The sequence below is a fragment of the Scaptodrosophila lebanonensis genome, unplaced genomic scaffold (assembly GCF_003285725.1).
Source record: "Scaptodrosophila lebanonensis strain 11010-0011.00,11010-0021.00 unplaced genomic scaffold, SlebRS2 tig00000138-arrow-arrow-pilon, whole genome shotgun sequence".
In the NCBI taxonomy this organism is placed as follows: Eukaryota; Metazoa; Arthropoda; class Insecta; order Diptera; family Drosophilidae; genus Scaptodrosophila; species Scaptodrosophila lebanonensis.
In genome coordinates, this window is record NW_022060587.1 from 470878 (window position 1) to 488882 (window position 18005).

General features: G+C 45.0%; 1 long non-coding RNA gene across 1 annotated transcript; it reads left to right on the top strand.

Annotated features, from left to right (window-relative positions):
- The first annotated feature begins 13327 nt into the window (after positions 1-13327).
- LOC115629292 lies at positions 13328-15976 on the top strand. Its single transcript, XR_003995875.1, has 5 exons — positions 13328-13938; positions 14026-14428; positions 14573-14998; positions 15080-15481; positions 15545-15976. It is a non-coding gene; the product is annotated as an uncharacterized LOC115629292 (long non-coding RNA).
- The last annotated feature ends 2029 nt before the right edge of the window (positions 15977-18005 follow it).

Here is an 18005-nt window from a genome sequence, read left to right on the forward strand (position 1 = left end):
CCGTCTTCTGTGTCCCGTCAGCCAAGGACACAGTCACGCTCACGGACCGTACATTTTCTCCGTCTGGCGCCCGCAGGCGTTGCGCCAGCCTCGGACTCACGAAGCTGCGTGTCGCTCCGGTATCCACGACCGCCTCTACTAGTACACCATCACAGTCCACTGATAGCGCGGCCGCTAACCTGCGTGTCGTTGTTAATTGGAATTTGCCTGCGTGGGCTCGCCGGCTGTTGGTGTGGGGCGAGCCCCCTGGCGTTTCCCGCCGCGCGTCGGCAGCATTCGTTCGCACGCACCCCCATCTTACCACAGTCCCAACAGTAGAGCTGTTGAGTGTTTGGGCACGCGTCCATATTGTGTCCTCCCATCCCACAACGTCTGCAGATGGGTGGGCGACGATGCGTGTCCGCTGGGCCAACAGCCACCGGCTGTGGGATCGGCGTAGGGTGTGTGGCGTTCGTCTCAACATTGCCGGCCGCCTGTGTCCGTGCTAAGACTGCTTGGTACACGCCATGGGCCGCCTGTACGTACCCATCGAGTGAGCTCACTTCTTCGCCTGCCAGGCGGAGGTTGGCGCGTATTTCTGGTAGCCCGTTGGCGTGGACAAGTCTCAGCTGCTCCTCTGCAGTCATCTCCGCGCCGCGCATCAGCCGTCGCATCGCTCGGACATACTCGATAAGGCTCTCTGACGCACCCTGAACTCGTTGGATTCTCTCAATTCATTTTGGATTGAGAAATTAAAAGGTACATCCTCTGTTAGAGGTGGGTCGAGACATTTCAAACTACTTTTGTCTGCTCCCTGATCATTGTCATTATACCTAATCATAAAAGAATACCCGCTTAGGGTCACTGTTCCTGTTTTATAATCAATGTTAGCTTGGCAAGCTTCAAGGAATTCTCTTCCTATGAGCATATAACGATCGGAATAATTGTGTATATAAAATTGCTGTTTAGTAGGACACAGTTTACTGGGGTGGAATAATACTACTTCGTTTAACTGTATTGTACCATTAATTGTACGGACTTCTAACGGACAAGGTTTTGATGGGAAGTTGAAAAAATGTTCTCTTAACAAGTTGATCGAGGATCCTGTGTCTATTGCACACCTAATTTCTTTATTATTCATTAATAATCTGATAAAGGAGTTCCTGTATCTGGCTCCAACGCCACTTGATGAACATTTTCCGAAGTGTCCATTTTATAATGACCACTAGTACTTTCGCGTTGCCTTTTGACTGGTGGATTGGGTGTATCCCGAACTTGAGCTGTCTGATAGTTGACAGGGTTATTTACTCTATCATAGTGTAACCTTTGTTGCATTTCTTGATGAAACTGTTGATAATTTTCGGTTTGATGTCTTGGTCTGGTTTATCGGACCATTGTAATTTTTGTTTCTATCGGAGAAGGTGTTTTCATAAATTCCTTCTCTCTGAGCCACTTGTTTCAAGTGTGTAACTGTACTTATATCGTACCTTGCTAACACCATGAACAACCTATCTGGCAATTTTCTTGTAATCACATCTTTAACTGTTTTGTTTAAGGCACTTGTATACAAAGCCGTGTTTCTAGTATCATCTTCTAATATTAGCTTATTTATAATAAAAAATGATTTATATTCAAGTTCTTCCACAAACTTACGGATGCTTCCATTAAACTGGGTATTGTAGAGTCGTCTCAGCAGCTCTTCGAAGGGGGTTTGTGTTTTGAATTCTGATATCAAAACTGTCTTCAGTTCGTGCCATGAAGCTGGTGCTGCTAATTGGGTTACTCGTTGGGCATCTCCTGTGACCTGCATCTCAATTGCTCCAAATATAACACTACGTTGTCTCACGTCTGCGGTTATGTAGAGGCGCGTGATGAAATCGATCCTTCTGATGAAAGCGCTCAATTCTTCTGTAGCTCCGTTGAACATAGGCACCTGCCTAATCTGTCCGAGGGCTTGATTCAGATGCAACTCTGAGAGAGCGGATATGGATTCTGCGTTTGTTGCCATTTTTCTTGGTTTTATTTCTTTCACTTATAATTTGTTGTTCTTGGATTTTGTTTTGATTGTAATTTGTTGTTTGGTTTTTGCTTTAATTGTAATTAGTTGTTGTGTTTTGACCTGGGACTTCAGTTGTCCTTTAATGGTCGTTAGTCTGTGTGACACTTGTCGCAAAACCGAAGTAAGTCCGATTAAGTTGTGATATTACACTCAATTATGCGCGATGATCAGAAAGAATCCAGTCCTTTTGGAATTACTTTCTTTATTGATCATATCACTCACGAACTTTTTTAATTCTTCGTTTACAAACTACGCACACGTGGGTTCTTTAGCGGATATATTCAGCGAATTATTTTTTCAATCATATTGAATGAACAGATGCTGCAAAGGCATTAGCACTATTAACATTCACAATGAATTTCTTTTATCGGCCCAAGGATAATGTTAGAATCCTTATGTAGCGATCACTTTATTCACTTTAAATATATCCTACCAGCTGCGCCAATTAAATATTCAACACGGTATTGGTCGAAAAAAATAGGTTTTATTTCTTATTCAACACAACATTTATTGAATTATTTGGAGAATTACACTTATACGAACTTAAAGATAAGAACATAGTTCGATCCGTACTGTTTAAACGCAAATATAAAACTCGATGTTCTAAGTTCCGTGATTGCTTAGCAAACCTCGGCTTAGAGCTTTTTTTGGGTAAGAGCTTTTTAGCCGCGATGGCAATTGGACTTTACTCGTCCCGAATTTGAGCCGCGTTGGCAATTTGGTGAGAACCTAAACTTGCTTATAGCCCGAATTTGAGCCGCATTGGAAATTTAGTGAGAGTCTAAATTTGCTTATAAGCTGAATTTGAGCTGCATTGGAAAATTGGACTTTACTCATCCCGAGTTTGAGCCGCGTTGGCCATTTGGTGACAACCTAAATTTGGTTATTGGCTGAATTTGAGCCGCGTTGGCAATTTGGCCTTATTCGTCCCGAATTTGAGCCGCGTTGGCAATTTGGTGAGAAACACAATTGTTTCGGGTGTACGTGCCTCTTGGCATATGTGAACTTATATTTAACTTATACATAAGTATATGGGTGTGTTACATATGTCTGTATATATATATATATATATATATATATATATATATATATATATATATATATATATATATATATATATATATATATATATATATATATCTATATATATATATCTATATATATATATATATATATATATATATATAGCTGGTTGCATCACGGAGCGTTGCACTCTGCCGCGACGGTTTTCCACCGAAATCCGCGGACATTGCTGATCTTGCACTATTATCACGCCAGCTCTGCTGTGTCGATTTGGCAACTTCTTTGCTGAGTCGTCGTGTTAACTCCTCCCCCACTTAAGTGAAGGACGTCCTCGGACTTCTTATAGCCATCAATGACCGCCAGGATGTCCTGTTGACTTCGAAACGCCTGACGCTTCTTGTAAAATTTGAAAGAGGCGTAGCAGCAAACCAAAAAGACAGTCATAGTCAATCCAGATATTATAGGTTGCTTTATCAATTCCTTCTCGAATTCGCCGATGTAATGCGTGTTTTCGAGATTCAGCCTTTGCAGGTATGGTAGGCTTAATATCTCCTGGTGGGCCGTTATGTTGACCAACGTTGACGCTGCTGGGCCAGGAGACTTGTTCACATAACTCCTGAGGTTACGGTATAAAGAACCATTCAACAAGACATCTTCGTCGAAGGTAAGGAGGAACGTGCCGGTTACAATTTGCACTTCGTTATCACTAGTCGTGATAGCCGCTGTTTCGTCGTTGATGATGATGACACCGTCGTCGATGACTGTGAATGGCCCGAGATGGCTGGGTCGAGTGGTGTAATGGGCCGTGCCGCCCGAGTGTAGTTGTTGAGCGCACGTAGCATAGGGCAATCTTCTACAGAAAGTTGTTGTGAGCGCAGCGCTGCAGTTTCCGATTGGAAATATCTCATTCCCGCAATCAGCTATGATGTTTTCGTCAGCTATGTTACGGATGGTGTTATTGTGTTGTACAGGGTACAAGAGAATCTTCTTACATATTAAACTTGGCTTAGGATATTTAATTAGAAAATGTAAAAAATCATTACTTAGTATAACTCTGATTTGTGCCACTTCCATCAAGTCAGTAATTGTAATGTTCGTAGAACGCTCATTGATTATGTTATTTAAATCGTTAGTGTCTAATATTGCTGGGTTAACAATTCCAATCTTTGTGAGTGTAACAGATAACATTAAAGTTTCAAGTTCCGAAATTAATATTCTATTTCTTGAGAGCAAAGTTTCGTATAAGTGTTCTGTGTTTATATGGCTATTCTTTGAATTCTTTATTAGCATGTTTACTGTGTCTGTTAACTTATTTAGCTGTTGTTGCGTTTTTGTATTAATATTTACCTGCCTATTTGCAAATTCAATGAGCTCCTGTTGCGTCAGTTTCAATTTTTCAAAGTCGTCAAAATCTGGAGTCCCAGCTACTACCTTTAAAACAGTGCCTAACATATTAATGCTTCTGGCATGCCGATGGTGAATGTCTATTGTAGCTAGGAGTGTTCTCGTGTGCCGTATGTCCGAGTCTAGTATCTGTCTCATGTGTGATTGAGGAAAATTATTCCTCAACTTCTCTGTTTCGCCCATCATTTCCGCGTACATTGTCAGATTAGTCGAGTGTTTTAAATATTGGAAATCTTTCCAAATTGTCGTGTCCCCGTCCATGATTGGTATGTAGTCCGCGTTCGAGTAGTCAGTCAGTTTAGCGTTTGTCATTGTGACGAGAAGTAGCATAGTCCAGATCCTAAGTAAGAAAGGAAACCCATATTATAGTTACCTTATATTATCCTTATGAACCACCCTCCCTTTAATCAAGACTGTGGTCCCCAAGTCTGCTTCTACCGTTTCTTCGTTGTACAAGGATGTTAGTTTATTTCCCAGTCTCTTATTTGATCTTACTAGGACTCTGTCTCCTACCTGGAAATTTCTATTTTGTCTTACTTCATTTAACCTTTGCATCTGTATATTCTGTGCTTTAAGGACCTTATCTCTTATTTCTGCGTCAAGCTCCGGAGGAGAAGAATGAATCACATCAATAGGTCGTTTGTCGGTAACTGAATGTGTTGTCCGGTTGTATTCTATAGTTGCCTGAAGTATTAGTTCGGTTGTATCGGCAATATTTCTCCCAGCTCTCAGACATCTTGCGATTTCAACAAGAGTACTATGGAATCTCTCTACCTGTCCATTCGAAGTGCTATGAAGCGGTGGTGCGTTTACAACCTGAACGTTAAATCGATTATTTAGAAGTGATCTTATTGTTTCTGATTTTATGGAGGGTTCATTATCGCAATATATTGTTTTAGTGTACTTGTAGAAGTTCATGAGTTGCAAGATCGCCGGTTGTATGTTTATTATTGTTCTGGAGGCGATAGGTTGGACAATCGAAAACTTTGAAAGCTTGTCTATACAAGTAAGGAAATACTTCTTGTCAGTTGAAAATATGTCAACGTGCAATATCTCGCCAAGTACTTGCTTCTGAGGGTGCCGATCATACTTCTCTCTTTGACAAATTCTGCAATTTGCAACCACCTCGTTTGCAAGTTGGGTCATCTTGGGAAAAAAATAATCCTGGAGAATCTGCTTCACGTTTTCCTGAGCGGCCCTATGAGCTCTATTGTGCTCTGTGACAACTATTTCTTTCTGTTCGCCCTTATTCAAAATATCGGTTACCATGTGTTTTGCATAACGGAATGTCGTCGTGGGATAAGTTTCTATCAGTTTATGCTGAATGAACGCCAGTATTGGTAGTTCACAGAAAATCGCGTTAACTACCTCCTTCTTGACCGCGTCACATACCCTCTGAATTAACGTTTCTCTACTTGAGAAATGTATGAGGTGACGAGTTTTCTCACCAAACATAATAACAGTTCTTCTATCACTATTTAATTCCGAAAGCAGTTGACTGGTTTGTCTGTTGATTCAACAGTGTAGGTGAGTGACAACTCGCTATGTATCGTTGCAATATCGGGCTGCGCTTCCTCTTCCAAAGCGTGGATGCCCTGTCTCGACAGTGCATCTGCAACGTAATTCTCTTTCCCTGGCTTGTAAAATATTTGAGCATTATGCTCATCAATGTAAGCTTTCCATCGCTTAATCTTTGCGTTAGGGTTGCGGTCAGAGACCGCGAATGTCAGGGGCTGGTCAGTAAAAATATTTAGATTCTTCACTCCGTACAAGTAATTTCTGAGGTTCTTCAGAGCCCATACTATAGCCAACAACTCCCTTTCATTTGTGGCGAAATTCAGCTCCCTATCCTTTAAAGTCCTAGATATCACAGTTATGGGTTTTCCATCCTGAGACAAGACTGCCCCCAAACCAAAGGACGAAGCGTCGGTTGTTAGGTCAAACGGCTTCCTATAATCGGGATAGAGTAGCATTACGTTCTCCGATGCGAGAACCTCTTTAAGCTTACTGAATGCCTCACATTGTTTTTGATCGAAATCCACTGGTATTTTCTTTGACTGGCCAGCGCTAACTTTTCCGTTTTCTCCCTTTAGGATGTTACTCAAAGGTCTCGCTATTGATGTGAAATCTTTAATGAAGCATCTGTAATAGCTTGCCAGTCCAAGAAAGGATCTGACATTGAACAGCGTGGTTGGCTGCTCGTAGTTACGGATAGCTTCCACCTTATTAGGGCATGTAGTGGTACCACCACGTGATACCACAAAGCCCAAGAATTCTACACTGTCCTTAAAGAAATTGGATTTTTCTCGCGAAACCCTCATGTTGGCCTGGTACAACTTGTCCAAGACCCATGCTATGTGGTTTACATGATCGTTCATGTTTTCTGAGAAGATTATGACGTCATCAACGTAAACATAGCATGATTTCCCGATCTGTTCCCTAAGTACATCGTCGATAGCCCTCTGAAAAATGCTTGGTGCATTCTTCAAGCCAAAAGGAAGCCTGCAAAATTCGTATTTCCCGTTTCCCACTGAAAAAGCTGTTTTCTCTCTATCCCTTTCTGCGAGTAAGATTTGATGGAAGCCTGATTTCAGATCCAACGTGGTGAAATATTTTGCTTTCCCTAAATTTGACAAAATGGGTGTTATATTTGGTATAGGGTATTTGTCATCTATTGTTTTTAAGTTTAACTTTCTGAAGTCTATCACTAATCTTTTCTTTCTGTTCCCATGTTCGTCAGTTCCTTTTTTATCAACGACCCATACGGGGTTGTTGTATGGTGACCTTGATGGCCTTGAGCAAGTCACGCATTTCGGAATTTACAAAGTCTGCCACGCCCATGGGATATGGATACAATTTAGAATAGATGGGGTCCTCATTCTCAGTTCGGATAGTGCCGACTATGTTTGTGTTATAGGGTAAAGCCTGATTAGGGTCTGCAAATACGTCGGTTCGATTTTTTAACATTTCTCGGAATTCTAATGTAATACTTTGGGGAACTTCAATATTTTCAATTTTTGTGAAATTGACGCTTGCACATTTAAGAAATTGTATTTTTTCTGATTCTGTGTCAGTTATTAATCTTTCGTTTTTAAAGTCGAGTTTTACGCTTGTTTGTTTTAGTAAGTCCAGTCCAATTATTCCGTCAAATGTTGTAAGATTGTATAGTACAAAAAAGGTTGCGTTTGTGTTAAAAAGATGCAATACGCATTTCTGATTCACTGTATTAAAACCGTGAATTGATTTTACCCGAAAAGCTTCGTCTACTGGTACGACTCCCTTTAATTCTTGTAATGGTTTTATGTAATTCTTTGAAGCCCCCGTGTCTATTAGAAGTTTAACATTTCTCCCTGCAATTGTTCTTTCTATAAACGGTAGCAGAGAGTTGTGCCTAAAAAATTAACTTGGTCGTACACTACAAGGTCATCATTAATGTCCTCTGCCTCCTGGTTTGCGTCAGTCTGGTATTCGAAAGTGTCTGTGTCCGGCAGAGAGTCATCTTGGGTCAGATGATTCATTCTTTGGTGCTTTGGTCCCGTAAACCTTGCAGTTCCACTGTTTGGTCTTTTGTCGGCCTGTCCTTGAGTGTTAATATTACCCTGGTTTTGGTACTGCATGACCTGTCTAAATCTTGATGAATTGTCTACCTCCATTGGCTGAGGTTGCTCCTGCCTCTGAGGAGGTCCGTTAGGGGGTGCCTGTCGTTTACTAAAGTGGGGGTTCTTCCAATATGCGTTATTACCGTTTTCCCCTGCCGGCACCCTGTCTCTAGCTTGTTGCCTATGTTCATTCCTTTGGGCCCTTTCCTCTATGCTTCGAGCATAGTTACTGGCGAACGTGTAGCGTTCGTGATTGGATTCAACCTCTTGGGCCAGAGCCAAAGCGGAAGGAAGATCTTTTGGTCCTGCCGAAAACAGGACGTTGCTCAATGATTTCTTAGTTCCTGAAATGAACACTCGTAAAGCCTCCATCCTATACTTTTCATTGAGTGCGACAGCTATGGTGTTGTCGTAAGTCATGATCGTTTTATTTGTTAATAAGGTGAGTTTCTTTTCTACTTCGTCGTAGTACTGTAGGAGTGTCAAATTTCCCTGTTGGAGTGTTGACATTTCTTGCTCTATTAAATATATGGGGCGTTTGTCCGCATACGTAAAGTCGAGACGATTTATAATCGCCTTAAAATTCAGGGGCGTGTCGAATGATGCTAGCACCATGTCCGCTAGTCCCTCGATCTTGTTCCTCATAATACCTAAAGCCTGGTAGTGCGTTGAACTACCGTCATACTTTTCGTAAGTTTTATAAGCGAAGTCCGGCAAAGATTTCACAATGTCTAATGTTTCACTGCACTTAATCATTGCACGAATTTCCGCGTCCTTGTACTTTTCTACCTCTGGAGCCCCAACACAGACACTGCCTAAACGTTGGTTCAGATCTTGTATCTGCGCCTCAAAACTTCTTTTCTGAGCGGCAAGTGCATTGTTGACTGCCGCTTCTATTACTGTCTGTAGCTGCTCTGAAGACATAGCCATACCTAACACTTTTTCGTTTTGGTTTTTTACACGGACTTTACTATCAAGTTTTTTAAATTTGTCCAGCAAATCTTCTATGTCGCTATCACACATAAGTTCTGTCACTACACAAAGATTGGTATTTTAACTTTGTAACAAATTTTATTATATTCCTCTTTAAATTTGAATTGATTTTTTTGTAAAAAAAAAAAATTTGCAATATTTTTTGTATTTATTTTTTTGAGTGTAAATTGTCAATGAGCGATCTACTTACATGCTCTTATCTAGATTTAATTCTAGTGTTGCCGCCGCCGTCGGTGTTGCCGTTGCCGCTTCTGTTGCTATTGTTGTTGTTGCCGGTGGAATTTTCCTTCTATTCCGTTGCTGCCGTCAGTGGTGACGTTGTGTTTTGTTGTTGCCAAAACAATTTTGTCTGTCGCTGCCGTCGGTGTTGACGCTGTATGCTGCTTCAGTTATTGTTGTTACAACAAATTTTATTTAAACACTTTATTATTTAACTTTTTTTTCTGATGCTGCCGTCGGTGTTGACGCTGTATGTTGCTTCAGTTATTGTTGTTACCACAAATTTTATTTAAACACTTTATTATTTAACTTTTTTTTGATGCTGCCGTCGGTGTTGACGATGTATGCTGCTTCAGTTGCTGTTGTTGTAACAGTTTTATCAAATTAATTTATTATTTAATTTTTTTCTTTTGCCGCTGCCGTCGATGGTGACGTTTAATGCTGCCGCAATTTGAGTGACTTAGGTTTTTTCACGTTGGGCGCCAATTAAGAAGTTCCTGACGTTGGTGATTATTATGCTCGACCGACTAAGGAGTTATCATTCAATTAACACAGTGCACTGTTGCACTAATAAAACACAAGAGCTCGTGTATTCCGAACGGTTTAATATCCAAAAGTCAACTAACTGCTAAGAACATTATTTCTTATAACTAAAGCTAGCCCTGTACCTCAAACATGCTGACACCGCGCCTCGTGCATGGTGTCTCATATCAGCTGGTTGCATCACGGAGCGTTGCACTCTGCCACGACGGTTTTCGGTGTGCAATATCCGCCAGCTCTGCTGTGTCGATTGGGCAACTTCTTTGTTGCTGAGTCGTCGTGTTAACTTATATATATATGCGACTGCAGCCTCGTCGTTGAAGGCGTTATGAAGGGGAGTAACGACTGAGTGAGTCCTTTCCAGCCCCTTGGTGCTAGCGGCGCCAACGCTGCGCTGCCTCAGCAGCTGAGTTCTTGCCCCGTCGTGACCCACTTTTAGAGGGAGCCGTAGCAGAGTAGAGGAGTTAGACTGGCCGTCGTCAATTGTGGTGCGGATAAAAAGTGTTGTTCCTTTAAAACTAAAATTTATAATAAAAGAATTGTTTGCATTTTACATAGGGCGTATATATATATATATATAAAGGACTCACTCAGTCGTTACTCCCCTTCATAACGCCTTCAACGACAACGCTGCAGTCGCATCTGCTGGTCGGTGGGATTGCACTATCCAGTGCCGCTTATGGGCTGCCGCTGACGATGATGATTGATGGGTCACTGCTGGAGACGATGCGATGATGCGGACGGTCAATGCAGCCTCAACATGTGTTGAAGTAGTGGTCGGCGAGACGATGTAGTAGGTGATAGTGGCCACAAAATCCGTGGACAGTTTATAAGACCGGAGTTCATCCAGAGACCCAGCGGCCAACCATCTGCTGCTGGGTCTACACACCTTGTTCTCTTACCAAATTTGTAGGTTAACCGAACCAAAAAAAAAAACGAAAGCCGAGTCCCGCTGCACAACCGCACTCTTCCAATATCTTCAGCAAAATGTCGATTCCCGTGTCGGCCCCATTACCTGTACCGCCTTACAACTACCAATCCTTTTTGCATCCGTTTATTATTTCCAATTCGCAGCCTTCTCATACTCCTATGTCAAGCAACCATGCCCTGCTGCCGCAACAGCTGGCACTGTCACTTGCCGGTACCACAAGGTGGCGCTGGTAACTGGTTGAGGAGATAAATGTATGCCACCGTTGCCAGAAACCGCGGCCGCTAATTAGCCGATGCAACACCAACGCAAAGGTGCGAATGACGCCATCCGGAATGCTGCAACCTTTGCGCGCATCATCTCCGCCGTCGCGCGATTTCGGCTGCCGATCCTTCCGACGCCCCCAACGTAGGCCACACCCACTCTTCGCTCGCGCTCAGGAGCGCAAATCTTTTGCGTGGAAAACTCCCAGAGGCCGTCCTTGCAGGTCTTCAAGTTCATACGCGTTGCTTCCCACGGCTCGGACCACTCTCGACTTCAGGAACTTCCTGGCAAACTTCGCGTTAAATGCTTTGCTAAAGTCGCTGAGTACGAAGTTCCGGCGGTAGACTTCTTGACCAGGAACCGCATGGAACTTACGCGCTCGTTGGTCAAAGCGGGCTTTATTTCGCTCATACGCGGTGTGTAGTTGTTTCTGCACCTTTTCCTGGACGAGTTTCTGTCTTTCGGCTTTATTTATATCTGTCATCACGTGGTCGCCCAGCGACTTCAGTTTCCTCGCTAAGTCATATTGGGACCTATGCAACATCATGTGCTGCCCGAAGAGTGCAAAGAGGGTGTCACTCCTGTTGCCGCGTGTACGCTGTTTCGTATCGCCACTTCGATCTCAGGCAAATGCAGATCCCACTCCTTATGGTCCTGTTCTAGGTACGCTCTGATGGCTGCCAATACAGTGCGATTGACCCGTTCCGAGGCGTTGCTCTGGGGCGAATACACCGGGGTCTTCAGATTCTTGATCCCGTACGCACCAATCATCTCCGCAAACGTCGCTGAAGTAAATTGCCGCCCATTATCTGAATGGATCACCTCTGGCACTCCAAATGTGTGAAAGACGTTGTTCACCAGAAACTCCACCACATTTCCAGACGTAGCCTTCCTCATCGCTTTCAAGAAGGTAAACTTTGTGAAATGATCGACGACGATGAATAGGAATTCAAAGTACAATTTCTGGAACGGTCGCCCTGACACCACCTCAGCACCAATACCGACCTGCATTTTAAAATTTGCAGCCTTGGTCTCTTTGCAGACTTGGCATCCTCGCACAAAATCAGCGACTTGACATGCCATTCTCGGCCAATAGAAGTACCGCCGTAGATTTTCCAGCGTCTTTGCAACTCCTCCGTGTGCCGCTGTTACCTCGCAATAGGCTTTCGTAATCAGGACTCCCGTCAGCGGGAGTCAGAAACTCCTCCTTTACTGACTCTACAATCTTCTTTTGCCAATCTTCCAGGTCCCACATTTCCGGCTCTGGTTTCGGGTCTTCGTCATCGACGTAATGCGCAACTCGCTCAGCCAAAATCTCATCTACGCAGCTTTTAGCGATGCCAGTTTCACGTGGAGGAATAACCGCTGGTGCCAACTCAAAAATTCGCCAGAAATCGATTCCCAGGTACATAGTACATACTTTTGTACGCGTATATCCAGCTCCTGCAGCAATCGCCGACTATTTTTACCAAGAATGCTCACCGAAGCCCAGCAGACCTCGTATCTAGCGGCCCTTCACCTTGACCTCGGCAAACACTCTAGTTGCTTCCGCAACTTGTCGCTTCGTTTGACGCCTCTTCTTAAACCGCGCCCTCGCCTTCACAAAGCGGGTGGTGAGCATCCGCATTCCGGCGACCTGGTGCTGTTGAAATATCCTGTTTCGAATACACCGGGGTCTTCAGATTCTTGATCCTGTACGCACCAATCATCTCCGCAAACGTCGCTGAAGTAAATTGCCGCCCATTATCTGAATGGATCACCTCTGGCACTCCAAATGTGTGAAAGACGTTGTTCACCAGAAACTCCACCACATTTCCAGACGTAGCCTTCCTCATCGCTTTCAAGAAGGTAAACTTTGTGAAATGATCGACGACGATGAATAGGAAATCAAAGTACAATTTCTGGAACGGTCGCCCTGACACCACCCCAGCACCAATACCGACCTGCATTTTAAAATTTGCAGCCTTGGTCTCTTTGCAGACTTGGCATCCTCGCACAAAATCAGCGACTTGACATGCCATTCTCGGCCAATAGAAGTACCGCCGTAGATTTTCCAGCGTCTTTGCAACTCCTCCGTGTGCCGCTGTTTCCTCGCAATAGGCTTTCGTAATCAGGACTCCCGTCAGCGCGTCTAGCACCCACAGCTTCCACTCGACTCCGTCCAGCTGTTCCTCCAGGCGGTTGAATGCGGTCCGCTTGTAGATGATACCGTCCACGACCTGCAAATCCGGTAAGCAAGGCTTATTTCTTTCAATTATTTATTTATTTATTTCTCGATATTCATCCGATTCAAATTCCGCCGTTTCCATGCCCAAAATTTCACCTGGAGTTTGCGCCAGTTCATCCACCGCTTCTACGCCCAAACTTCTGGACAACGTGTCTGCCACCACGTTTTCCGACCCCTTACGAAGCTGGATTTCGAAGTTGTAGCCCTGGAGCAATAACGACCACCGCGCCAATCGTCCGGACAAGTCCTTTAGCGACATTAGTCATTTTAGGTTGGCGTGGTCTGTTATGACAGTGAATAGCATGAGTTCGATGTACGGCCGAAACTTTTGCACCGCCAGGACCGCCGCTAGGCATTTCTTCTCCGTCACGGAATAGTTGCTCTGGTGTTGAACTTGGCCGAAAAGAAAGCTATTGGTCTCTCAATCTGCTCGTCGCCTAGCTGGAATAGCACCGCTCCGACGCCCGCCTGCGACGCATCGCACTGCACGAAAAATTCGGCATGCACGAGTACCGGCGCCGTAATCAACGACCTCTTCAGGGCCTCGAATGAATCCCTGGCCTCGAATGAATCCCTGGCCTCATCATTCAACGCGAACCGTCCTCCGGCTCGTTTCTTCAGTGCATCAGTAAGCGGCGCGGCCACGCTAGAAAACTCGCTCTGGGTCCGTTCTCAATGTGCCTCCTCCCAAAATACACCCGAGGTACTTTAAAGATTTAAAGCAGAACTTGGACTTCTACAGTCCAATGGTCAAATTCGCCTCTCTTAAGCATTTCGCTACTTTCCGCAGGTAGTCCATGTGTGTCCCGAAGTTCGCCGCGAATATGACGAGGTCATCCAAATACACCTTGACGTTTGACCTGAGCTCTGTGGGAATGACCCTGTCCATCAGCCGGCATAATCTCTGCGCCGCGTTACACAGGCCAAATGGCATCACTCGGAATTGGTACAGCGGTCGCCCAGGCACTGGATTCGTCCAATTCAATTTGCCAGAATGAGAACTTCAAATCGACGCTGGAAATATAGAAAGTTTGATCCAGCCCCGATAATATAAGTGGATACGCGTCTTTAACCGTGAGTTTGTTGAGCTTTCGGGCATCGAGGCAAAAGCGGTTCTTGACCGGCCGTCGCACTACGGCCAACATATTATCAACCTCCCGACACACCAGCTCCTGCATCGCGGGTGACAATGGGTAATGTCTATCCTTTACAGGCTGCGTTCCATCAACTAGCTCAATTCTATGGGTCTCTGCTGTGGTCTTTCCCAATCCTGCCTTTTAAAATGTCAGAAACTCCTCCTTTACTGACTCTACAATCTTCTTTTGCCAATCTTCCAGGTCCCACATTTCCGGCTCTGGTTTCGGGTCTTCGTCATCGACGTAATGCGCAACTCGCTCAGCCAAAATCTCATCTACGCAGCTTTTAGCGATGCCAGTTTCACGTGGAGGAATAACCGCTGGTGCCAACTCAAAAATTCGCCAGAAATCGATTCCCAGGTACATAGTACATACTTTTGTACGCGTATATCCAGCTCCTGCAGCAATCGCCGACTATTTTTACCAAGAATGCTCACCGAAGCCCAGCAGACCTCGTATCTAGCGGCCCTTCACCTTGACCTCGGCAAACACTCTAGTTGCTTCCGCAACTTGTCACTTCGTTTGACGCCTCTTCTTAAACCGCGCCCTCGCCTTCACAAAGCGGGTGGTGAGCATCCGCATTCCGGCGACCTGGTGCTGTTGAAATATCCTGTTTCGCGCCTCTAGGTACGCTCGCATCCGCTCCTCCATCGGCAAACCCCTAATTCTACCCTTATACCTAGAATTAATATCTTCGCTCTGTTCTAGTTTCGACTTCCCGCTGATGGTGTGATCGCAGGTGCCGAGCGCGATTCGCCCTCCGCCGCCCGTTTCCCGTACAGCTCGGACACTGCGTACTATACGTGTCTGGTCGGCCACAGCGCTAACAAAATATACGCCGCTCTCGCGCCATGCAATCGCGGAAACCATGCCCCGCTTGGCCACAATTCCAGCAATTTAGCTGCAGCTGTACACGCCTGGTGACTCGCGCCTCTTCCACGGCTACGTCTTCTGCTGCATCAGGGCCTCCAAAATCTATCTCCAACTCGTCTACGGGCCTGGTTCGCCCACTGGGACCAGCCCTAAAGCCACTGCGGTATGCAGGCGTTCCCTCTTGCCGCTCCATTGTTGCATCCGCTCCGCGAAGATGGTCCACGCTATACACACGAAGTGCGTAAACATACCGCGCCACTTCTTCTTTCAGCCCCTTTTTAATTATTTTTACCATTTCAGATTCGCTTGGTGGTGATTGCAAACGTGATGCTAGCTTCCTCATGGCGTGAAAGAAGTCCTCGACGCTTTCTGTGGCCTTCTGTCGCCTCTCGCGCAACTCCTGCATCCGCTGGAACTCATCGGCAGCGCCTCTAAACCGAGCGATCAGGCTATGCTTCAATTCCTGCCAGCTATCGGCCCTATGGTCACGCACATAGTGACAGTACCACTCTCTCGCGTTGCCGCCCACCAATAGATGGAAATTGTTCAAAACTTCAGCCCAGGAACATCTGCACTGCCGCTGTAGAAACTCCACACGAAAAACAAAATCTTCCACAGCCATTTTATGCCTGTCGCCATCAAGTGATAGGCCCCATTTTTCAACTCGGCCCCAAGGCGACCTTTCGTTACCTTGCACGTATGGTGGGGGTGGATCAGCCTGCAGCGCATCATTGTGGCCACGGAAACCTACGCGCCGCGACCGCTGAGCGCTCCACGGATTTCGCCAATTCCTCGAAGCCGCTTCGTTTCTGCCGTCAATGCTGCTCGTGTTGTCGCTCGGCCGCCGGTACTTTCGACTCGGGGCGTCGTGTATTTGGGCCCTGCTTGCGCTCTGCCTTGGCTCAGGCCTTTTCGGGACTGCTCCTCTGCTGCCATAATCAGACAGCAGGTGTCTGCTCGGCGCGCAATTCAGGTACGTAGTCCACGCCTGTTCTGACCGGTAGCAATACCTCGTTAACCGCCCGCATTAATTCCAGGAAGCCTTTCCGAATTTCTTCTTGCAACACCTGGCTTACTCCGTCCACCTGCGCATGCCGATAAGTTTGGTTTGCCTGTGAGATGGCAACATTTACTGCTGACGCCACTTCGCTATCAACGCGCCCTGGTGTGCCATCACGTCGCTCCTCCTGCCTCAGAGGCTGTCTGGGTGGTGTTCGCAGCAGGCTGCCAGGCCGTGCCGCCACAACACCCGCTTCCGAGCCTTCATCGAGCTCTATCAGCCCACCCTTTCGAGCTGCCTGCGCCCTCGTATTATACGAGCGCCCTTCGCGATGCGAATCCTGCTCCATTTTATGCTATTTATTATCTGTATACTTTCTATATTTATTCTTGGAATGACTTTGTGTAATATAAGGATTCAATGAAAACCACGAAAATAATACTTGTATATGCTGGTACACAACGACCAAAGAAACTAATTATGCGAAAGAAAATATATGTATATGCTGTATGTAATGTAAACGTTTAAATTAGAAAAAATATAACAATCAATCAAAATATAAAAATATAAATATAAAACTGAAAATGACCAAATTTGCACTATACACCAAAATAAATATATCTGCACTCAGCTTACAAAAAAACAAACAAACAAAAAAAAATGGTGCAAACCGCTACAAATTCTGCAATCAAATATGACACTCAAACACAATCCAACGTTTTACTATTTCAATGAGGGGAGGAAATTCATCATTTATCCGACCGGAACCACCAGCTGCTCCTTTCTGCGCTTTACATAATTTGCCAGATTCATATTTTTTATGTACCGCGAGATCTTTATCCACTGTTCCCTTCATCCTCATCTGGATGGACGACAGTGAAGAGACCTCACCTTTCTAGATGCCTCTTTGGATACAAATTTATCCTAATCTGCCCTAAACATTATGCTCCGTGCCATTGCCAGTGCATCGCAGGTGACAACTTCTGTCGCCTGGGCCACGGAAACAACTAAAAGCCTCCCGGGCACACGGACCACAATGCCAACGCAGACAACGACTAATCAGCCAAGTAGCACACTCAAAATCAATACTGCAACTAACTATTCGCAAAAAATTAAATTAAAATTAAATCAAGAAAACAAAACCAAAAATAACCAAACTAAACCAACAAGTCAATAACTATGAATAAAAATGGGCCCATTCCCTCTACTACATCCGGGGCTTACGCCTTCCACCACCAGGCAATGAATACGTCGCAAGCGAGCGGTTTGGGCCCATTCCCTCTACTACATCCGGGGCTTACGCATTCCACCACCAGGCAATGAATACGTCGCAAGCGAGCGGTTTCATCCAGCCGACGCGAGGCGCTCCCTTCAGAATTGTCTTGTCCATTTTTAACATAATTATTTTCTCTTTACAACACTAACCAGTTTTGACAGCTGCTGAGGCGGCACCAAGGGGCTCGTATTGGAAAGGACTCACTCAGTCGTTACTCCTCTTCGTAACACCTTCAACGCCGACGCTACTGTCAAACCTGCTGGTCAGTGGAATTGCACTGGATAGGCCGCTTATGGGCTGCCGTTGACGATGATGCGTGAAGTAGTTTTTAAGGCCGGAGTTCATCCAGAGACCCAGCGGCCAACCATCTGCTGCTGGGTCTACAATTTCTGTAGACGTATATAATGCCTCAATAAATAGTCATTCTTCCAACAACTACACACCTTATTCTCTTACCAATTTGTAGGTTAACCGAACCAAAAAAA